The sequence below is a fragment of the Pelecanus crispus genome, chromosome Z, assembly GCF_030463565.1.
Source record: "Pelecanus crispus isolate bPelCri1 chromosome Z, bPelCri1.pri, whole genome shotgun sequence".
NCBI classification, from domain to species: domain Eukaryota; kingdom Metazoa; phylum Chordata; class Aves; order Pelecaniformes; family Pelecanidae; genus Pelecanus; species Pelecanus crispus.
In genome coordinates, this window is record NC_134676.1 from 81,693,702 (window position 1) to 81,717,147 (window position 23,446).

Consider the following 23,446-nt stretch of genomic DNA (forward strand, 5'->3'; position numbering starts at 1 on the left):
AGAAACCATTAGCCAGCTCTACGCACTGAACCCCAGTTCCCATAAGAAAATTAAAATGTTTATCTGGCCAAAATAACACGTAAATGAACTCATTTCCACCACCACCACCCCCTTCTTTTTGTATTTTGTGCATTGTAGGCCCTAGCAATGATATTAGTTCTAGTGTGGGAAAATATTATAATTGAGATCTGGTAAGTTATTTGCAGACTTCAAGTTTTTCTTTACACTGTGCTGACATTTAGTACAGCCCCGGTGAGGAAAACAATGCTGCCATTCATGGCTCTAGACGTAGATTTCAATCGACTTAAGCGGGCACAATGAAACTTGGTCATTCACTGGTTACCCATATTGTGTTCTCAAATTTTCTCTCAGCAAAAGTATAATGACTCAGTATTGTATGGTTGCATAGACAAGGGCTCCGAACAAGAGACACTAGTTTTGTCTGACGGTGTGAGAAAGTCGTGAAGGGATCTTTTCTTCCAGATGGTGTTAAATTCAGCTGCCTTTTTAACATTGGCCTTGCACAGCAATCTGCTGCTCCCTTTTCACAAAGAATAAGCCCGGGTCCCTGCTAGTTAACATGCATACTCACGCAACCTGCAACTTCACTCCAACTGTTTTACAATGCACTGGTATGCTAAATAAACTTGATCTGGTCTCTCCCACTGCTAAAACTAGCCTTCAAAGAACTTCTCCGCTGATATGTACACTTCCCCCTGTCCTCCTGCCCCATCACATAAAGCTGTGTACAGTTTTATTATTTTTTTTCCCCCCATGAGTTTTAAGGAAACGGCACCTAACAGATAGATACTCCGAGGAAACATTACTTGCTGTGTGAGCCTCTCAAAGCATAAAGTTGCAGGGCATGATGCCACATTTCTACATGCTCTCTTTGCCCAAGTCAGAAGTCAGATGTGCGGGACAAAAGGCGGGAGAAATGGGGCGCTTTGCTCCTAAGTGGCAAAGGAGTAACAGTAATAATAGTAATAATAGCCAAAGGTATTTTATTGATTGATAGTCAGGTAACATTAATACGGCAGAAAACAATCTAATATGACAATGGCCAACGCGCCATTATAATACTGATTCTTTTCCTCTGGTGTTTTCCCTGACGAATTTCCATCAAAGACCAAGACGCGAGCAACAGCTTAAGTGAATTGACCCCATTGAACGCCTACGTAAACAATGGGTTTCCCCAGAAAACAGCTTATTGCCTTAATTGAGGCTCTTTGAGAAAGGAAACGCGCACTTTGTCATGTAAATGTTAATTGTGGTAGACAATGGCTCTAGGTAAATAGGACCCCTGGACAGGCAGTCAATGAGCGGCGTGCGGGCACGCTGCGGTGAAAGGTTGGTGGCACAAACAGGGTTTCGGATGTAAATAAAGAAGAATCCGCTCCCTGGTCGCTACCGACGTACTACTTGGGCACGTGTAGCGCAGCCAAAACGAGGGATTTACCTCAAAACAGCCTGGCCGGGGTCCCGGCCGCCACTGCCGGCAGCCGCCGGGCGAGACCCTCAGACCGAAACTGCAGCTAACGGGGAGGTTGGGGTAACTTTTGAGGCCAAATTCTTTGTTTTAAACCGACAAGACGCCTGGTGCTGCCGGGACGCGCTGCCTGACTCTCTGCTCCCCTCCTCTCCCTCTGTGTGGCGTGAAGGCAAATATTCCCAATGTAACCTCCCCAAAACAACGTTTTATATAAGCGGTCCGATTGCAAAGTTTTTTAAAAAAAAAAAAACCAAACCAAAAACCCAACCAACAAGCATCACGCGCAGAAGGTTAGCCCCTCGCTTGATGGAGACCGCTCAGCCCCGTTCCCTTATCTCTGATCTTATTTTAATCTGCCCTGGAGACGCCAGGTTTCCAGCACGGTATCACAGGCCTCCGTGCCTCTGGGAAGATGTTTGGGTCAAGTCCAAAGGAAAATGTTACCCTCCGCAATTAATCCCGCTCGATTTCGCTGCGAGAGGTGCCTAAGCCGCCGTCATTACGAAGATGAATCGCACCCCAACTCGTCTTTATTAAAAACGCGGGGATGTTCGCCTGGCCAGCCCGCCACGCCTGCTCTTCCCTGGCTCCCACCGGGCCCAGCCGCCGCCTTACCCCCCCTCGGTGTCCCCGTGTCCCCCCCGCCTTCCCGGGGCGAGGGGCGGAACTTGCACCGGGGGGGAGCGGGCGGCATCCGCGGGAAGGGGCGGGGGTGAGGAAGAGGAGCACGGCGTGGTGCCGGCGGTGCGCTTCCCCCCGCCGCAGCCCCGGCCCCGCCGCAGCCCCGGCCCCGCCGCAGCCCCCGGCCCCGCCGCAGCCCGGCCCCCGCCGCGCTGTCTGTCACCGGCTGCCGGGGCACGGCGCTGCCGCTTGCCCCGAGCGTGGGAACGGGAGCGCCCAGCCGTTCACATCTCCTGCACGCCGTTTAACGGAATCAATTAGGCAAGACAGACCCTCCGCGTCCCCGCCCCCCCCAGCTCCCCCCAACCCCTCTCCGTTTTTTTGTCAGGTCTATATACGTCCTAATTATTTCGGTTTGCGATGCCAGAGCTGTTTCCTGGATAGATCTGATCATCCTTAAACAAAAAGAGAGGAGGCGCACACGTGGGTTTTGGAGTAAATGTCACTTTCATTTCCAATGCTAGGCGCAGAGTAAGACACAGAACATTTTTTAACACTTTGACAAGGCGGGAGGCGATCTCGTCTCCATCATGTCTTTCTGCTTCAGTAGCTTCCTCAAGGAAACCCTCTCGGAACAGAGAAGCATCTGTGCTCGCGTTTTGAATAGAAGAATAAAAATCGGCCATCACTTTTTTTTTTTTTTTCCATCTTTGTGCAGCTCCGCTGAGTTCTCAGTGGATATAAATTATTAAGCTTGCCTACACTTCAGTGTAAACTTTTCCTGAAAGCCTGCTTTCATATGATTTGAAATAAACCCCGATGCTTTGTCTCAGATGCACATAGACAGGTTTTGGGTTGGTTTGTTGTTTTGCTTTTTTGTTGTTGTTTTTTTCTCCCCGCCCCCCCCCGAGTTCAGTCCACACGGTTTCATCACCACCACCGTCATCTTCATCATTATCAGCTACCACCTTTATCTTTAAGGCCATTTCATTGCAATGAATAATTTCGCAAAATGAAACTCAGCGTTTCCAAATAGCTTTCTAAGAAAAAAAAAAAAATCCTCTTAGCCCAGTTAAACGTTAGCTGGTCTGGGTTTCTCTTTATTTATTTATGCACCAGCAATAGTTGCACATGCATTGTTTACCATCGGTACCATTCCCTCCGTGCAGTGCCTGGCTATCCGTTCTGTGCCATCTGACAACTTCGTATTTTGGAATAAGTCTGCCATTTAATTTCCTCCACTCCCACCTTCAGCTGTGAAAATGTTAGATTCAATAAGCATTCCTGACCTTTCTCGGTTTTTACTGTCTCTCGCAGTAGTCTCATTTTCATACGCTGTACGATGATCTTGAAGGAGTTTTTACTTTCGGTTATCTAGCTTTATGAAGACCAAAACACTCATACAGCTAGATAACCAAAGATAACAACTCGCTTCCCTCAAAGCTTTTTTGGTTTGGTTTTTTTTTTTTTTCCCCCTCCTTGCTAGAATCCAGATTCTTTCTGACAAACAGCCGTGTTGTTTCCTTCCAAGAGTACTAAGTGCCGCTTTAAAACATTCATCCTTTTTTATGCAGTCGTGACCCGGTTTGTGTGTATGTGTGTATGTGCAGCTAATAACATCCAAAAAGAGATCTGTTGCCTTCAAAGTTTATTCCGAACTTTTCCTTTCAGCCAGTAATTTCCGGCAGCGATAGCCAACAATTCGTCTGTTAATACGGAAAATAAAACCAGCTATTAAGGTGCGTCAAGCTGCGTTAAGAGTGAGAAGCATCCGTCCCTTCACAGGCCTCTATTTGCATTGTAAATCGCTTCGTTCTCACGAAAGACTCTTTAGCCTCTATAAAGATGTAAAGCCATCGGCAATTTCCAGCGCAGTGTTAAGGAGGAAGAAGAAGAAGGAAGAAAAAGAAAAAAGAAAAAAAAAAAAATCCTATTTCGGTAGAAAGTGACAAGATGATTCGAGGGTGCGGCTCCCGATCCCTTTAAGTCTATGCACGGCACAGAGCTTTTTACCAAATGGTGGCAGCTGGATTGCAAATATCTTGCGTGCGTGTGTGTTTTAGGGGGGGAAGATCCTCGCTTTCTCGGGGCTCCTAGAGCTGGGGAGAAGAAGATGCGGTCTTGCCGGCTTGCTGCTGCCCCCGGTCTGAAAGAAGGAGAAAAGGGCCATCATTGGAGGGCTTTCAGTGCCAAAATGTGGACCAGCCCGGCAAGGTCAGACGTCCTGGACCGCGGGAGACCAAGGTAATGATGATGTCACCAGAAATCTCAAGTACACAGGGCCATTGGCATGCACGAGCGGCCAGCCACCGGCCCCGGCCGGCGGGAGCCAGCCCGCCTCGCCCCGGCGCCGCCGCCGCCGGCTGCAGGGGAGCCCGCCCGCCGCCTTCGCCCTCCTCCTCGCCGCTCCAAGATCCAAAAGGCCGGACGAAAGCTCTCTCTAAGGACAGACACGAGCGTTTGCAGAGCCGGGGAGCGCCCTCGCCTCCGCATTTCTCTCTGCCGGCGGCCCCCGCCGCGCGGGGGGGCGAGGGGCTGCGCCGCGGCTGGCAGCGGGGCCTTGCTGCGGCCGGCACCGGGTCCGCGCTACGCAGTGAGTCGATGTGCAATTACGCTGACAATTTGCTCTGATGTGGGGCTGGGGGTGGGGGGCGGTTTGCTTGTTTGTTTGGGTTTTTTGGGTCTGGTGGTGGTTTTTGGATTTTTTTTTTTTTTTCTCCTCCCGGCTCCGCATCTGGGCGATGCTCCGCGCCTAGAAGTGATTTGCAGGTATTTACACCGGGACGGTCGTGCAAGGCGTTTTCCTCTGCGTGTCTATCGCGAAAGCGGCGAGCGGCAGGCTCGGTGTATTTTATAGCATCTATACGCCCCTCTCCCCCCCCCCCCCGCCTCCATCCCTCCCTCCCAGCCCGTATGTCTGTGTGTCTGTGTCTGTCTTAGAATGCAACACAGGTGAACGTTGCAGCAATATTTATCTCAGGCTATACATCATCTGGCGAAATGCCTTAATAAAAACGCTGATTTATGGTTTATTTTTATTAACATCCTACTTAGAGCAAAGAAATGCACACTGACGTTACTCGAGGAAACGGTGGAGGCAAGTCTTTCTACACTGTTAAGAATGCCTTATGTGCGGTTTTAGGATTTAAGTCTCTCAGTTCCCCCTCCCCCACCCCCCAAAAAGAACATTATACTTTGAATTATTTAACAGTATAATTTGTATAGAATTTTTCTAAGCCCTAAAGTGCAAACATTAAAGGTCTCTCGAGTATACGTGATACAATGAATCTTCTCACTGAGATCTACCATATTTACTGTTGAAATTAATAAACGCACTTCAACAGCTCGCGTGTGCTGCAGTCGGTATAGGATGCACACTGAAAAATTCAGCACAGACAGAACGTGGACTGCTCTGCGCTCCTAAAGGAATTATGACTTAAAATTCATGCTGCTACTGCTCTTTTGAGGTGCAAAATAAACCACAACATACCATGCGCTGTGTCCCCACACAGTCACAGTCAATATGCCACACCACATTTAAATACATTTCTGTGTAAATTAACCTGTGTTTGCACATGTTACTGTTTTTAAGGGGAAATTTTTGAATGCCTGGAGTTAAACTGAAGTTGTTGCTGGCTACATAGCCTGCTTACGTGATAAAGCAAGCATATGTGTGCTTGTGTGTATATGGGGGAACCATATGTACGTGTGTCAGTTGAGGTACGTGCCTGTGTGTGCGTCTGTGTTAAAGTATCTATGTAGGTGTCATGTGGTTACGCTGCAAAATGACAACTGTACAATCCAGTCCATTTTTATCATAAGTTAATATCACAAAAGCATGAAAATGGTGGAGCAATCTCATCTGTCAGACAAGGCCCAAAATTAATACTGCCACCACAGAGTAATGCACATATGCTGCTGATCTGCCAAATCCCAAATTCAGCAGCAATATTACCGAAGAGGCCACTCAGCCGCCTTTCAGATCCTCAGCCTTGGAAACTGAGCATTTCTTTTTTAAACAGGTATTAGGTATCCTGGTGTAGGGGGACACTGCAATTTACCACCAGTGCTCTGTACCTGAGAGAGGTAAGAGCTGATTGTGCCAGTGCTCTCGATGGAAAATACACACACAGCCTGGCACAAAACAGTTGGAATCCTTACAATGCTGTGTTCTTAGTTACTGCGCTTCTTCATTACCTCCCAAGCTGTTCAGGCCCAGCAAGGTTGACTGAATCAGATGTCTGATAACATCCAGAGGCACGCGATCATTTTGATATTATGCAAAAGTCTAATGAGCTTTTCTGAATTGGCAGACAGATGTTTTTTTTCTGGCAATAGCTAGGGGCAGCAGTGTTGGTGATCAGGCATGTGTTGCACACGACAGGCTTGTGAGCTTATGCATTAAATTCTTTCAGTCAGAGGCAGGAAAACGCAAGCGCTCCTCACGTATATGCATGCATACGTCTGTGCTTATATAGGTATGTGTACATATAAAACGTGCTAATGCAGACATGTATGTACGCATTGCTGCACGCATATAAAATTTGTCACCATGTCACCGGATTTACAGTTAAATGCAAGGCATATTACTGCAAACTGGCATGTGTCAAAGAGGCAAGATATACCTTGAAAAGACCGAGCCCTGTGCTCATGACCACCTCTCTTACATGCTGACTTGGGAAGTAACTGCAACATGCCTGTCACATTTTGTTGATTAATCATTGGAGCCTCAGTAAGTCAAAAGAGCCAACATGACAATTACGACCTAGCTGTTCCTTAGCCACATTACCAATTACATTTTCTAGAGCTCAGATACCTAGTAAGGCCTCGAAATCGACGGGTGTCCATTAAGACTTGCTCAAAAGTATTTGCTTATTATCACAAAAGGTGTATGCAGCAGCTGCAAAATAAGTTTCCAAGACTGTGGTGTTGTCTAGCATGTGGAAGGTTTAAGCAATGTGAGGTTCTGACTCTACCACCAAAAATATGGCCTGAATTGTCAAAAGCAGCCCTTAACACTGCCTGCTTTCTTCCAGTTTACATAATTGTATAAAACTTATTTATTCCAAGATCACTGTAGAAGTGGTCTGCATATGGCAAGATACAGAATCCAAACATTGACTTTTTCCTCCTACCTCCCTAATAAATTCCTGCTAATGGGCTGTAGATTAGTATGTGATTGCCATGCTTGTTTTCTAATCTTTTTATAGATCTCCAGATGGCTGTGACGTAAAGAAGAAACATCCTGGGTGGATTTCTTAAGAATAAACAGTCTCCATTGACTTTCAAGAGGAATGCTTATGGTTTTCCAATTATTGAAATCAGAGCCCCGTCCTAATGCCAACATCCCCACCTTCTGCGGGGAAGACACGCAGGACCCTCCCCGCCCCGGCCCCAAGCTGCTGTGAGCTACATAAGAAGAGTGTAGCATTACATAAATCCCCTTTTCGCACTAAATTACGATAGGATTCACGTAGCTGTAGACCCATGGCACACCACTACAGCCCAGGCCAGCTTTTCCTGCAGAGCACCCCTGTCCTCCCAGCCAGGTAAGTCACTTGAGCGGCTCGCCTTCTGATGAAGGTGCCTCATCATTTCTTTTGTGACCACAATTTCATTTCAGAGGCAGCTGCAGATTATAATTCTGCTCTGTTGAACATATGGTATTCGAAGGGACATCTACTACCAAACCAAATGACAAAATAAGAAAAGGCACACTATCAAGAATTCAAAGTCTTGGGAAAAAAAAATACTAAACCCACAGTCAGTAATTACACATGGAAACACTGCGTGCTCTTAAGGAACATACATTCATATCTGTAGGCAATGCATATCGTATCGCCTGACTTTTATTAAACAGAAAAAAAATTGAAATTACCGTTTCTTGTCATGATTGTCACTCCTTGTGGCCTGTCTGTGTTGTCCAAATCTGAAAAATAGCCAGGAAAAAAAAAAAAACCAAAGGTTCATAATTCAAACACTTCAAGTGTTTGGTTCTTGCTGTCATGAACATATATGTGAACAGGTAAACCTATGTGTACTCAGAAGGCGCTGAGTGTATTAACTTTTGAGATTATTAAATAAATCACTAAAATGCTTGGCTCTAGAGTAAACGGGGAAATAAGTAGCCACATTTCCCACAGATGATCTAATGTGACACAAAACAGATATGAGTCATGTACTGCGGTATCTGCAGGGTTAAATGTGGTAACCAATATTTACGGGTAATAATATGAATATAATAATAATAGTAATAAAACAAAATGCATCATTAATTCTGGAGAACTCTGCTTAAAAATAAAAGGTTAAGAATATTATTTGGGGCTGCGGAAGAGAAGTGATGAAAACTAGGGAGGCAGATACAGGATTTGTATACTATAAGCTGCCAGTTACTTAATAAAGGATGGAGGCTCCACCTAGCCTTCAGTTCAAAACATGCAAAACACATTAGGCCAGCGTTTCCCTGCTAGATTTCCCAGCTCTCCCAGACCGCCGGTGTCCTGAAACCGGGATCTCCGGGAAGGCATGCTGTCTGTTTACAGCCCTGCCAGCCTACCAGGAGTCGCAGGGGTAAGGAAATACAGCGTAAGCTACTCGCTTGCATTGCATCATATCGGTTACATCAGCTTCAGATAAAAAAAAAAAAAAAAAAAAAGCACGTTGTTGTTGTTGGGGTTGGGGGGGGGGGGGGGTGTTGGTTTTTTGGTTATTGTGGGTTTTTGTTTTTTTTTCCAGGGAGCAACCGAGTTGTTCTGTTTCACGGTGGAGCAGTTTCACCCGTTCCACGGAGCCGGGGTGGACCGGCGTTGCGGAGGGATGCGACTCTGTTGGTGGGAGGGATGCAGGGATGCAGCGGGGCACCCTCGGGCGAGTCCCCCTCCCCACTGACACCCGTGCCGCCCATCACCGGCCCGCCCCGGGCCCCGGCTCAGGCAGCCCCCCCCCGCCCCTCCCCCGAGTCCCCGCGGCCGGGAGGGGAAGAGTGGCAGGAGCATCACGCCTTTACCAACCACCCCCCGCGCGGAGGGGTGCGTGTTTTGAGCGGGCTGCGTTTTGGATAACCCGGGAAGTGACGGCTGCCTGCTCCAAGCGACCCACTGCGTGCGGAGGCCGCGGACGGACTAACTGCAGCGAGCGATCCCTTGCACCGCGGCCGGCTGCAAGATCGCCTTCGGATTCTCTCTTTTTTTCTTTTTTTCTTTCCTTTTTCCCCCTCTTTTTTCTCCCTTTTCTTTTCCCTTTTTTTTTCTTTTTTTTTCCGTCGTTTCTTTTCTTCTTTTTTTTTTTAAGCTCGAATATATAGAGGCCACAGGAGTTAGTTCCTATACTCCAGCCCTGCGAGTGTCTGTTCCTATGCCTGCACATCTTCTGAGGGCACCCAGGCATTGCCAAAAAAGCTGCCTGAAAAGCCTCAGCTCTGCGTTCGCCGGGAGTCTGCTGGATAATTAACAGCTCCCGCACCTAACTACGCCCCACGACCAACAGGTTTAGCATCAGGCGCAGAAAATCGGGCAACCGGAGTCAGCCGCCGTGTCAAGTCATAAACTCTGCCTTGTTAATCAAATTTCCCTCGCCGGGGGCGAGGGGAAGCGGCCGGAGCCCCGCCGAGGCGACTTCAGCCCGGGCTCACACGGACCCGGGAAGCCCCGACCCGCCCGGGGCTCAGGTCCCCCGGTTTTGCAGGGAATTCGGGATCGGTCTATCCCACACACGCTCCCACACAACACCCCGCGGTACTTACAATTCTTCGTCTTTATCAGAGAAAGATTTGACCTCCGGTCTAGGGGGTGAGCTTGGGCCTCCGGTGGCAAACAAAGATCCCCGGGGCCAAGTCTCCTCGGAGCAGGGAAAGCTCTTGCACGTCTCCAGAAATTCAGGTCTCTCCCCTCGCCATCCCTGTTTAAAAGTGCCGCTTAGCTCCACGGTGTCATTCTTGCGCGGACGGCTCCAAAAGAGTTAGAAATCTTCCATCCAGGAAAACGGGAGAGAAACGCAGAAAGTTGCTTTGCCTTTGGTTTTGGTTTGTTTGGTGGTTGTTTTTTTTTGTTTGGTTTTTTTTTTTGTTCCCCCCGTTTTTTCCATATTGCTTCCTACGCCCCGGAGTAGAAAGTGAAGTGTTGTATGTGAGGCTCTGCAAGTTTTTTGGGGGGGTTGGCCAAGGTCTAGTCCAGCCCTCTCTGCTGAGGAGGACGTGCTCTGAAATTCAACCAATTTCCCCAACGCTTTTGTTGCTGATGAACTGAAGCCCTATTGTTCATCCATTGCCACGGTCTTTTTCAGTTCCTACTATACGTTATGCGTTGCCAGAGATAATGAATTTGCACCAAAACCTCTCATAGTCCCATTCTGACAGACGAAACAAATTAGAAATGCGTAGTCTAAAGAAGAGCAATGGCTACCTTTTCCTAGAGAAGAAGGAAAGTGCACTTTTCTTTGGAAACTTAAAAAAAAAAAGAAAAATTATACTGCAGCAAAAGGTCGAGTTTTGTAAGGTGTTTTCCTCCGGCTAACTTCTGAAGAACAGTTTCTTCTTGTTTTTGGGAGGCACTTCCATTTTGTGCAACTTTTGCCAAAACCAACCAGCCAGCCAACAGCAGCCAAAAAAAAAAAAAATTAGGAAAAAATCACGGTACTAACAAAAAAAAGACTATCTTCCCATCCCTGCTGTCATGCAAACTTGCAGCGTGACCTCTCGTCGCTGGAAGGAGGGTGTCCTAAAGCGCTGCCGCTTCCTTCTCTCCCCTTTCGTCCATCGCTCCGGGTTTGGAAACAGCGTGAAAACGCCCCTCAAAGCCCCGGGTGGGTTTTAGGGCGCGGGAGGCGGGCGGGGAGCGGCGGGGGTGGGGGGGGGGGAGGCGGGCTGGGAGAAGTTTGGGTGTGCGCCGGAGCGGGAGGTGTGCGGGGAGGGAGGGGTGGAGGAGGGGTGGAGGGAGGTGGTGCACGGCGAGGGGGCGGCGGGACGGCTCCCGCCAGGGTTGGGGGGCGGCGGGGGGTCGTGCTGGCCCCCCACTCTGGGGAGGCTTTACGCGACGCCCTGGCCCCGCGTGGGCAGATGTCAGGGAGCGTGGGTATTGGGGGGGGGCTGCGAGGAGGAGGGGCGGGCGGGGGGAGGGGCGACGCTCGAAAATGAATATATGTATGTATACACATGCTACCCCTGCGCACATATGTACGTATGTGTGTATATATATATGTATATGGTGCCAGGTGGGTGTCCCGCCGGCAGCGCGGTTGCAGGGAGCGGGGAGGTGCTCCGGGGTCCCCGGGCGCAGATTTCCGCGGGGAGAGCAGCGGGAGAGCAGCGGGAGAGCAGGGGGGACAGCAGCGGGGAGAGCAGGGGGGACAGCAGCGGGACAGCAGCGGGAGAGCAGCGGGAGAGCAGCGGGGGAGAGCAGCGGGAGAACGGGGGGACAGCAGCGGGAGAGCAGCGGGAGAACGGGGGGACAGCAGCGGGGAGAGCAGCGGGAGAGCAGCGGGAGAGCAGGGGGGAGAGCAGCGGGAGAGCAGCGGGAGAGCAGCGGGAGAGCAGCGGGAGAGCAGGGGGGACAGCAGCGGGGAGAGCAGGGGGGAGAGCAGCGGGAGAGCAGGGGGGAGAGCAGCGGGGAGAACGGGGGGACAGCAGCGGGGAGAGCAGCGGGGACAGCAGCGGGAGAGCAGCGGGAGAGCAGGGGGGAGAGCAGCGGGGAGAGCAGCGGGGAGAGCAGCGGGGACAGCAGCGGGGAGAGCAGGGGGGAGAGCAGCGGGAGAGCAGGGGGGACAGCAGCGGGGAGAGCAGGGGGGAGAGCAGCGGGAGAGCAGGGGGGACAGCAGCGGGAGAGCAGCGGGAGAGCAGCGGGAGAGCAGCGGGAGAGCAGGGGGGACAGCAGCGGGGAGAGCAGGGGGGAGAGCAGCGGGAGAGCAGGGGGGACAGCAGCGGGAGAACGGGGGGACAGCAGCGGGGAGAGCAGCGGGGACAGCAGCGGGAGAGCAGCGGGAGAGCAGGGGGGAGAGCAGCGGGGACAGCAGCGGGGAGAGCAGCGGGGACAGCAGCGGGGAGAGCAGGGGGGACAGCAGCGGGAGAGCAGGGGGGACAGCAGCGGGGAGAGCAGCGGGAGAACGGGGGGACAGCAGCGGGAGAGCAGCGGGGACAGCAGCGGGAGAGCAGCGGGGAGAGCAGGGGGGAGAGCAGCGGGAGAGCAGCGGGAGAGCAGGGGGGAGAGCAGCGGGAGAGCAGCGGGAGAGCAGCGGGAGAGCAGGGGGGACAGCAGCGGGGAGAGCAGGGGGGAGAGCAGCGGGAGAACGGGGGGACAGCAGCGGGAGAGCAGCGGGAGAGCAGGGGGGACAGCAGCGGGGAGAGCAGGGGGGAGAGCAGCGGGAGAACGGGGGGACAGCAGCGGGAGAGCAGCGGGGACAGCAGCGGGAGAGCAGCGGGAGAGCAGCGGGAGAGCAGGGGGGACAGCAGCGGGGACAGCAGCGGGAGAGCAGGGGGGACAGCAGCGGGACAGCAGCGGGGAGAGCAGCGGGGAGAACGGGGGGACAGCAGCGGGAGAGCAGCGGGGACAGCAGCGGGAGAGCAGCGGGAGAGCAGCGGGAGAGCAGCGGGGACAGCAGCGGGAGAGCAGCGGGGAGAGCAGGGGGGACAGCAGCGGGGAGAGCCCCCCGCAGCCCGGCCGCACGGCCCCGGGGAGCCGGCGGACAAAGGGGGCTCTGTGAGGACCAAAACGCAAGCCCGGAGCGAAGGGGGGGCGGGCAGGAACCCGGGAGGAGCCCCCGGCTGCAGGGGAGAAAAGAAAAAACCCGAAGTGGTGAGAGGATTTATAGAAGTCCGCAGCGCTGCCCCGGCCAGAGGCGCGCTCGCCTTCCCACGCCTCGGCGTGGGCGTCGCGGTTTATTTGGGGTGCTTCAGCGGAGAGGCAGGCGGCTGTGCGGTGTGAGGGGGTGCGGTGTGAGGGGGTGCAGGTGTGCGGTGTGAGGGGGTGCGGCTGTGCGGTGTGCGGGTGTGCGGGTGTACGGCTGTGCGGCTGTGCGGCTGTGCCCTGTGCGGGTGTACGGCTGTGCGGCTGTGCCCTGTGCGGGTGTGCGGCTGTGCGGTGTGCGGGTGTACGGCTGTGCGGAGTGAGGGGGTGCGGGTGTGCGGGTGTGCCGTGTGCGGGTGTGAGGGTGTGCGGCTGTGCCCTGTGCGGATGTACGGCTGTGCGGCTGTGCCCTGTGCGGGTGTGCCGTGTGCGGGTGTGAGGGTGTGCGGCTGTGCGGCTGTGCCCTGTGCGGGTGTGCGGCTGTGCCGTGTGCGGGTGTGAGGGTGTGCCGTGTGCGGGTGTGAGGGTGTGCGGCTGTGCGGCTGTGCGGGTGTGAGGGTGTGCGGCTGTGCGGGTGTGCCGTGTGCGGGTGTGAGGGTGTGCGGCTGTGCGGCTGTGCCCTGTGCGGGTGTGCAGCCCTCGCTGGCGGCTGGTTTGCCGTCGGAGCGACCGTGCCAAGGTCCGGAGAGATGCTCCGGCACATCTCACAGCAGGCTAAGAAAGAAATAAAGAACAACGCCAGGAAAAACGGGGGTCCTAGCAGAGGACTCCCCTCGCTTCCAAGCCGGCGGTTGCGTTCCATCCTGCCGCCGCGCCCGCAGAAATCCCCCCGGCGCTAAAAGTTCTGCAGCCACCACCACACACCGCGGTGTCTCCAAAGGGCGAGGGGGAAGAGGAAGAGGAGCCCAAACCGCTCTCCTGCCCCCGCTGCCACCCTGGCACCGCGCACGGCCCGCCGCCAGACGCCGGGTCCCCGCTCCTCCCGCTCCTCCCCCGGGCCGGGGTCCCCGCCGCTGGGCCGGGGAGCGGCTCTCACCCGCCACCAGACGGGGGGAGCTGCGGGACCCTCGCCCCTCGCCCCGGCACCCGGCGGAGCGCGGCTGGCCGCCGGAGGGGTGCTTCCTTGTCATGCAACATTTTGGGGAGGGAGGAGGGGGTTTGGGTTTGGTTTTTTTTTAATTGCCCGGAGTTTTCTGTTTCCCGCTCGCCGCCTGATGAAGAGAAGCAGCAAATAGCGTTCCATTAAAAAAAAAAAAAAAAGCAAGCAGGACGGGCTCGGCGGCGTTCCGGGGAGGTGGGCTTTGTTTTGGAGCCGCGCGGGGGGGCGGGCTCCTGCTGCTGATGATGATAATGATGATGATGATGATGATGATGATGATGCCAGCGCTCATTTCATCGGGCAGGAGCGCGGAGCGGCGCGGAGCTTCCCCGCGCCTGCGCCCCCGCCCCGCGTCCCCCATCCCCGCTTCACGTTCAAGGTTTAATGGCGAGGTCACGTCCATTGACGTCAGCTGGAGGCAGACTGTACGTCCGGCTACATTTACATACATCAAGGAAATTAGGGCAATAAAAAAAAAAAAAAGAAAAAAAAATGCAAATGCCACTGCTCGGAGAAGAGACCGCGGATTCCCGGAGCAATCGCCCTCATGGCGGAAGGTCCTAATTGACGGAACAAAAAACCGGGCCTACCCTCTCATTCCAATCTTCATCATCATCATCAACAAAACAAACGCGCCCGAAACGAGCGGGCCGGGGCACGAAGAGCCCGGCCCGGGTGCGGGATGCGGGATCCGCCGCCGCTCCACTCTCCTCTCCTCTCCTCCTCCTCCTGCTGCTTCTCCTGTCGGCTCCGGCGTGTGTTATTTTTAATACTGATGCATATGTAAAGATATATTTGCATTTTTTTAATTTACTGGATGATACAGGGTATCACTTTTCCTTCAATCTCTCCTTTTTTTTTTTTTTTTTTTTAACCCTCCCCCCTTCCGTTTGTTTTTATTCCCCTGCTTTTTGGTGAGGCTCTGCTGTGTATGTCTCTTTATATCCCCTTTCTTCCATGCCTCTGTTTGCGTAAGGTTACAAAATATGCACAGTGCTAATATTACAAATCAAGGTACACAAGACACTTATTGGGCCTTAAGAGGAAGGGAGGATCTCACTGCCCAGCTATCATACCGCTAGCTCGAAACTGGAACTTTGATCGCCTAATTAACTTCATATTAGCAAAAAAAAAAAACCCCAAACCCCAAACGAACCAAAACCATCTTAAGGTATAAGACGATATAGACAAACCGTGTAATGGGGAGTGTTTCAAAGGATTTGTCACATTTCATTGTTGTATTACGGCCTATAAGTGCACTGATATCTGCCTTGATTTCAGGAACCTTTTATTTCAAAATCTTCTCTTAAAATGTATAGATCCAGGTACAGAGAGCTTTCTCTGAGGAAGACATTTTGTGTGTTCAGCCTTAACTGCTACATTATTAAATGTATTACATTTCATTTTAGCCTGTGTAGCTTTAAGCCCTCTATCTAATTCTTTACAGAAAAAAAGGCATTTTTAGAGGTTATTTTAAAATATTGCTGATGGCATTACATTTGCTTTATCCGAAAATCCGCAGGCCTTGAATGCCATTACAAACAGTGTGAGCACATTTCTGTTTACCTTAATGAGGAAGTTCTCACGAGAAAGAAGAGTAGTTTAACTCTGATTGAAAGCAGAAGGTTACACACTTTTTATAGTCCTGGCGTGTTATGTTTTTAAATGAGCAACATTCCATAAAAACCACCACCCCCATTTTTTTTTTCTAAAGAAAAAAAAGTCTAAGTGCTTGCATAGATAATTAGTTACACTATGAATGACTTACCTGCATGAACGTATAGGTCGAAAGTTAGCACTCCCCAAAGATTGGCATGCACGTTTGTTTTGTTTGTTTGTTTGTTTAAATAAAGAGCAGAGTGTCGTGTTCGGTCGGTATTACTCAGTGCCTGTTTTACCACATATATACTTTAATTCTTTGGCGTATCTTACGGTATTTCCAGCGCTACCTCTCGCTGCAGTTTCACAAGCCCTACACTGGTATGTCGTCACCCAATAAAAAGTGGTCAGATGGCTACGCGTAAAATATTTTAAAAAACCCAAACCAACAAACCACACCACAACAACAGAAAAAAACACCCCACAAAGGAAACCGACACCGTCAGCCGTTAGGTTAGCTCTCACCTTAGCACACATAGCACAATTCATTAGGAAAGTACCATTTCTACACGTTTTTACCAACGGCGGGTGCCGGGGACTCCCGCCCCGCGGACTCAAACCCAACCTCCCTCCCCCGCTTTTAATGAGCGCACGTGCAGCTCCCGCTCCCCTGCGGGCCCACATTAGCATATGCAAAACGCCGAGGTGAGTGCGGGGACGGACGCCTGTCTGTCCGTGTGTCCCTCCCCGCAGCGCAACCTCGCTTCCTCCCCGCCGCCCACCCCCGACGGCCGCCCCCCCGCTCGCTTACTCCACGCCCGGAGGGGGGGGGGCACGGGCCCCGCCCCCGCCCCCCCAAGCGCCCCCCGGCCGGGATGCCGCCGCACCCCCTCCCCTCCCCTCCCCTCTCCCCGCCCCCCGTTACCGCAGGGCGGCCCCGCGAGTGGCCCGGGGGGAGGCGGCGCGCCCCTCCCACGCCTGCCTGCGCCGCGGGCAGCTTCTTCCCTCCCCCAATGGCCGCGGGAACGACAGCTCGACGGTGGAATGGGAACAATAAATGCACCCCCCACCCCCCATCACCACCACCCCCACCCCCCGCACACGCGTTACCTAATATCGGCCTTTTATGGCTAAAAATACTGGCGCGTGTATTCCGCCGCACGGCTCAGCCGAGGGATTCGAAGTGCCGCCGAAGTGGGCGATTTCACGGGTTTCGGCCAAGGATGGAAAAATGAATAAACGAATGCTTCAAAGCGCTCATAACGCTCAGACTTGGGGTGGCGGCTACAGCCACGGAGATGAGGCAGGGCGCCGGGTGAAAACAAATAAATGCATGAAGTAAATCCACTCCTTCCTCTTCTTAGTTTTTCCCCCACCCTCGTCGTCTTTTTTTTTTTTTTTGTTCTGTTCTCCCCAATTCCTTTAATACCTAGACTTCTCTAAACCGAGTATTCAGCATTTTACCCTTAGATTTCCTCCCTCGCCTCTGCAGCCTTCTCTCTCCACCTTCTTATCAAACTGTAAATAACCAGAAATGCTTCGATACGGTCTACACGTGAACATACATATTTTAGAAGAGTGGAGATGGAACGTCATCTTTTTTTTTTTTTTTTTCTTTTCTTTATCCCGCAAGATTTAAATACTGAAACGAAACTATGTAGAATGGAAAACATATGCTACTAGGTGAAGTAAGCGAAGTTTGGCATGATAAAAACAATTTTTCCTTTTTCAGTAAAAATATGGATTTAGAGTTTTCTGGCTACACACGCAGAGGGGAAAAAAATCATAATTTGAATTCTTTACACAAAAGCTTCCAGTGTGCATACACCTCACGGTGCAGCACCTTTGGAAGTAATAAAGACAGCCCCAAAGCTATACCCCTTCTCTCCGGTTAAGGACATCTGCCCTGGTTAGAGACAGAAAGGCAGAAACCAAGAGGAGCGGCGGGAGAAGAGGGGGCGAGGACTGCGATACTTTCATCCAGACTTCCAATAATCGCTAAAAGGTAAGATTTCCGGGGAATGACGTACGGCAAACTCTTTGTTAGGGGCGGTGTAGCCAGCACGCAGAACGCCAACTTCAGCACCAGCCCGGGGTAAGCGGCCAAGGCAGCGGGGTTTCCACGCACGCCGTGGTTTTGCCTCTCAGCACCGGCGGAAGGGGAATGATCCCCGTTTTCGCCATGGCTTTTCTGCTCTTTTTCGTAATCAGTTTATACCTGGGCGTAAAATAACCAGCTAATAATGACGAGCTTTGAAATGCACGGTTATTTCGCTCTTTTCCGTGATTACGGCCTCACGGATATGAGTAAACCTGCTTTTTTTAATATTTCCGCCTGGAGGCGCCGGGTTTATCCCCCCCCCCCCCACCCCGCCTTTTGCATCCCCTCGGCGGGCCGGACCCCACTTTATGAGCCGGGGCGGCGGGGGGAAGGAGGGCAGGAGGCGGGGGCAGGGGGGACACCCCGCGCCTCGGCGGGGCCTTTCCCACCCCCGGTGCCCCCCAGCTGCTCCGCAGGGCGCCGGGCCCCGGCTGCCCCCGGCCCCGGTGGCGGCGGCGGCGAGGGGACAGCGGCACCTGCAGGTGCTCGCCCGCGGGCAGGGGCAGGGGCTGGGGCAGGGGCAGGGGCTGGGGCAGGGAGGGGCAGGGGCAGGGGCAGGGAGGGGCAGGGAGGGGCAGGGGCGGGCAGGGGCAGGGAGGGGCAGGGGCAGGGGCAGAGAGGGTCAGGTTCAGGGAGGGGCAGGGTCAGGGGCAGGGAGGGGCAGGGAGGGGCAGGGAGGGGCAGGGGCAGGGGAAGGCAGGGGCAGGGAGGGGCAGGGAGGGTCAGGGTCAGGCAGGGGCAGGGTCAGGGTCAGGGAGGGGCAGGAGCAGGGGCAGGGGCAGGCAGGGGCAGGGGCAGGGGCAGGGAGGGTCAGGGAGGGTCAGGGGCAGGGGCAGGGAGGGGCAGGGGCAGGGGCAGGGGCAGGGAGGGGCAGGGGTGGGCAGGGTCAGGGGCAGGGAGGGGCAGGGGCAGGGGCAGGGAGGGGCAGGGGCAGGAGCAGGAGCAGGAGCAGGAGCAGGGGCAGGGGCAGGGGCAGGAGCAAGCAGGGGCAGGAGCGGGCAGGGGCAGGAGCAGGAGCAGGAGCAGGAGCAGGAGCAGGGGCAGGGGCAGGAGCGGGCAGGGGCAGGAGCAGGAGCAGGAGCAAGCAGGGGCAGGAGCGGGCAGGGGCAGGGTCAGGGGCAGGGAGGGTCAGGGGCAGGGTCAGGAGAAGGAGCAGGAGCAGGAGCAAGCAGGAGCAGGAGCAAGCAGGGGCAGGAGCAAGCAGGGGCAGGAGCGGGCAGGGGCAGGAGCGGGCAGGAGGAGCAGCGGGAATAACGATGAACGGCTGCCTGCCGGCAGAGCATCCCCCGGGTGACGGGCAGCACCCCCTGCCCGCCGCCCCCGCCGGGGAAGGGCACCTTCCGCGCACTAAGGCGGAATTTTCGGCCCCCCCCCCGCCCCCGCTCCTCCGCGCTTCGCATGTTAATTACCGGGATCAAAATATGGTCTCGCTCTGTGGGTGCCTGTTTGAAGAAAAGCTGGGCTTATGAACCACGGGGCGAGGAGGTATCCCAAGGAACAGTAATATTTCAATATTCGTCCCGGCAGAATGTCCCCATTCTTTATATAATTTGCACCTGCGCTGCGTGGAAAGACCTTTTCCTCGGAAGCACTCGCTACCTGATCATAAGAGGCTTTACCTTTCCCCGATTCTCCCTTCCTCTTTTTAATAAAAATAGTGAAAATGCTAAGTTTGGTGTCACCGAAAGGCAGTTTTTACGAGCAGGAATGGCGGTGAGGAGCTCTCATCGAGGTAGGTAGTCAGAAGGAAGACGCACGCTGCAAAGTTGGAGGTTACGTTTGATTGGATTAACTGCCACTTCTATTATTATTATTATTATTATTATTATTATTATTATTATTATTATTATTATTTTGGTAGTTCATTAGCCGAGCTTCCGTCAAGTTGGTGTGCTTCAATAATTGATTTCCCAGATCTCCTTCTAGGAATTTTGGTTGTCCCATATCTCAACAGGTGGAGAAAGGAATCACCCGGCTCTTTCGGAGGATGATTCTTCTGCACCTGCAGGACTTTATTTCTTCTTCTCCGAAAAAAACCCACCCCAAACCCACAACAACGCACTGGGTTTTTACAACGAGGAAAGGCTGCGGGCGCACGAACATCAAATATTTCTATTAAAAGGTGGCGTGGCCGGCATACGCAGTTGCCAGAGCACGCGTGGCGTGGCTGCCCCTCGCGGGTTTTAGGCACCGGCGAGGGGCCTCACACAGCCCTGCCAGCGCGTACCAGGGACGTGCACCCAGGCAAAGGAACAAAACTTGGCCGAACCTCCCGGGTCGCCAAAACCCGCTATGAATTATTCCGCCCCCGCCCCCCCCCCCCCAAGCCTCGACAAGCCCGAGGCGCCCTTCTCAGCAAAGGTGTCTCTGTCTAGGGACGGCGTGGGTTATCCGAGCGCTGGTCTCGCTCGGGGAGGTGGAAAAATCACGGATTAAAAGCAAGGACTACCCCCGAGGGGCTGCAGAGGTCCCTCGCTGCCGCAGCCGGCCCAGCGCCGGGGAGGCGACGCGGCGGCGGCGTTTGTCCGTCTCTTCTCCTGCTGTCCTTTTGTCCTAGTGGCTCCCGGCACCGTCGAGGACTATTTTGACGGTAAAATGACAGCCGCGGATCTCACTTACTTCGCCCTGGACACGCGACCATCCCGACCCCCGTCCCCACCCCCCCCGCCCCATCGGGCCGCGCCGGCGGCACCGCCTCTCCCCGCCGCGCCGTGCGGACGGACAGACGGACTGCCCCTGCTGGGGCCGGTTCCCACGCCCCACTACCCGAGCCGGCACCCCAGCACCCTCACTAAAATCTCTCCGTTGACACAAAAGTTTCAGAGCTCTGCCAGGGCGTCCCCCGCGCCGGGCACCAGGGGCAGCGGACGCCCCCCGCCCCGGGGCACAGGGCAGGGCAGACACGCAGAACCCCTTGTCCTCAGAGCCCCCTCCCGCCCCTCATTTCTTCCCTTCTTTTCAGCAGCAAGGAAGGAATCAAGAAACGGAGCGACGGGAGCGGGAGATCGAACGCCGCCGCTGCGCCGGTGCCGGGCGGGCTGGCGGGCGGAGTCCCGACGGACAGACCCCTACAGAGGAGTGGGAGGGCGGCCCCCCACCTCCACCTACCCCTGCAGCACTCCAGCCGCCCCCCTCCCCCTCTTTCACACCCCCAAAACGACGCTGGGCGGGGAGCAGGAAGACCCCTACCTCGGCTCTAACACCTTGTCCCCCCGCCCGGGCCGAGCCGTGCCCCGTCCCGTTCCCAGCACAGACGGTCACACCCCCAGCAACCGCCCCACCTCGCCTCCACACCGTTTATTTTGACTTCTCCCCCCGGAGAATTCCCCGCCCGGCCTGTCCCGCCCCCCCCCGCCGGTGAGGGGCGATGCTCAGGGTGCGGGCAGCGCGGTGCGGGTGCCCCCCGCACCCCCACGCGTGTGCGTGTTTAACGAGCCCCCCGGCGAGCCCCCGTCAGGTGATCAGGCTTGCAATCCAGTCGCTTCTCTTCGCGTAAATACGATTTGCCACCGACGGTAAAAAATTGGGGGGCGAGGGGGTGTTCAAGAGAAAAAAAGCCAGCGGCGGAGGAATCCCGCCCCCGCCCCCGGCAGGGACGCGTCCCCAGCTTCCCCCTCGCCCCGCACCCCGCTCTGCCCCGACCTCAGCTTTCCCTCCCGTGTTTTCAGGAGGCCGAGAGTTGCAGCTCGGCGAGGGGACGGGAGGCCGGGGGTGTCCCGCCTCGCCCCCAGCCCCTGGCACCCTTCTCCCGCCGCAGGGTGAGCCGGCGCGGCCGGGCCGAACCCCCCCAAATCCCCCCCGGGGGAGCCCCCGCCCCGGTACTCACCGGGCCCCCCCGCTCCGCAGCCGGTACCGGCGCTCGCGGGCGTCCCGGGAGAGGCTGCTCCAGCCCGGCCCTGCTCGTCCGGCGCCGGGAAGGGGCGGCGGAGGGGGGGGGGGAGGATGGAGATAGGGGGGTGGCCACGGGTGCTGCCCCACGCCGGGCTGCGACGTGGCTCCCCCCTCCCTTTCGCCCCGGCTTTTCCCACCCACTCACCTCCCGCCCCAAATCAGACTGCCGCCGGGGACGAGGACGCGTCTTTCGGCACGGCCCCTCCTTCGGGGACTTGGGTTTGGGGCTAAAAGAGGGAAAAGGGGCTCCGGGGCTGACTGCCAGGACGCGGGCCCCCCTCCGCGAGTGGGGGGGCTGGGGCCGGGCATTCCCCTTCCCGCGCCCCGCGCCGCCTCTCCTCCTTCCTCTTGCTATTAATATTATTATTCCTACCGATTAATAATTAATTAGAAAGGGCTCTGCGAACGGAGGCCGGCAGCCGGGGCCGGAGGAGACTGGGGAAGGGTCTCCGCGGGGAGGGGGGCTCTGCCGGCGGGCAGCCCCCGGGGGCCAAGGGCCCGGGCAAAGGCCGGCTGCGCATCGCTGCTGCGGCACCGCCAGTTCCCGGGATAACACAACAGCGTGGGCCCTCGTGGTTAATTACAGAGGCGGCTTGATGAGCTGCGGCTCCTCCGCCGCTGCAGGGGCCGGCGGGCAGCGCGCCTGTGTCCGAGGGGCTGGGGTTGGAGGGTGGCTCGCCAGGCCCCCCCCCCGAAACTTTCGCTGCTGCAGACGTACTAATTGCCCCTCCGATGCCTCGGCTGACGGTTTCTGCGGCGCTTTTCTCCAAAAGGTTCTTCGAAAACTTGTTTGCGTCCATCCCCGCCAGCGACGGTGCAGCTCCGGCGTGCCCGGCACCAGATCCCCCCGTTTGCGATTGCTGCATCGACCGCGGTTTGCCAGCGATTTGCACGCCAGGGATTGCATCATTCACAGCCTTCTTCCCTCTGTAATGCAAGTGACGGCAAAATACGATTTGCCGTACAGCTAATTGGAGCAGAGCGCAGCACCCCAGCGAGGCTGCGGTTTCTGCAGGGTTATGCGAGTTTCGTGTTTATACAGAGTGAAAAATAGCCAACACTAACATTTGCCGATGCCTTTTGAGATGTTTATACCTTATATATCCTATATCCCAATAAACAGGTAATGCGATTAAAGATTGGATTAATGGTATCGAAATAAAATGAATGGGTAAGAATTACATTCTAGTTAAAAACAGATTGCACTAAGATGAAAATAAATCTTTGATGCTTTAGGACAAACAACAACAACAAAAAAACCCTACTGTAAGCATCCTACATTATGTTCAGAAATTGTCTTTAATTTCGTATGGATTTTGGTGTTACATAAAATGATTAATATAATAAATACAAGCAGCTAAGTCAGACTGAATTGAAAAGTACTATTATTTAAATTAGCAAAATAAAATCCATCGAATAATGTTCTTCATTCTAATGAGCACGGAAACGTTTTCCTTTTAATTTGCTTATTTTCAAAACGGAAATTAAATCATGTTAGGACGTACTTCCTTTCAAATCAGAAGGGCTGACATTAGAACAAGCGCCTGTATATTCTTGCTGTAATGTGCCACTACCTGAAGCAAGTAAAAATGAACAGTCGAGCTCCTGAATTTGCAATTCCGCCCCCCCCCCCCCCCCCCCCCGCCCTTACCCTGTCTATAAGCACTGCTGCTTATTACATCCACTCACTTTCTCGTACGGACCACCCATTCTCCGGTGTCTGCATCTTTCCGAACGCACTCGCACTCAGGTTTACTCTTCAGAGCAGTTACTAGATACACTGACAACGCCAGCGTGCTTTTTTTTTTTTTCCCCCTTTAAGTAGGGATACACGGAAATTGTTTTCGACTTCACAAACCAGCTAAGGT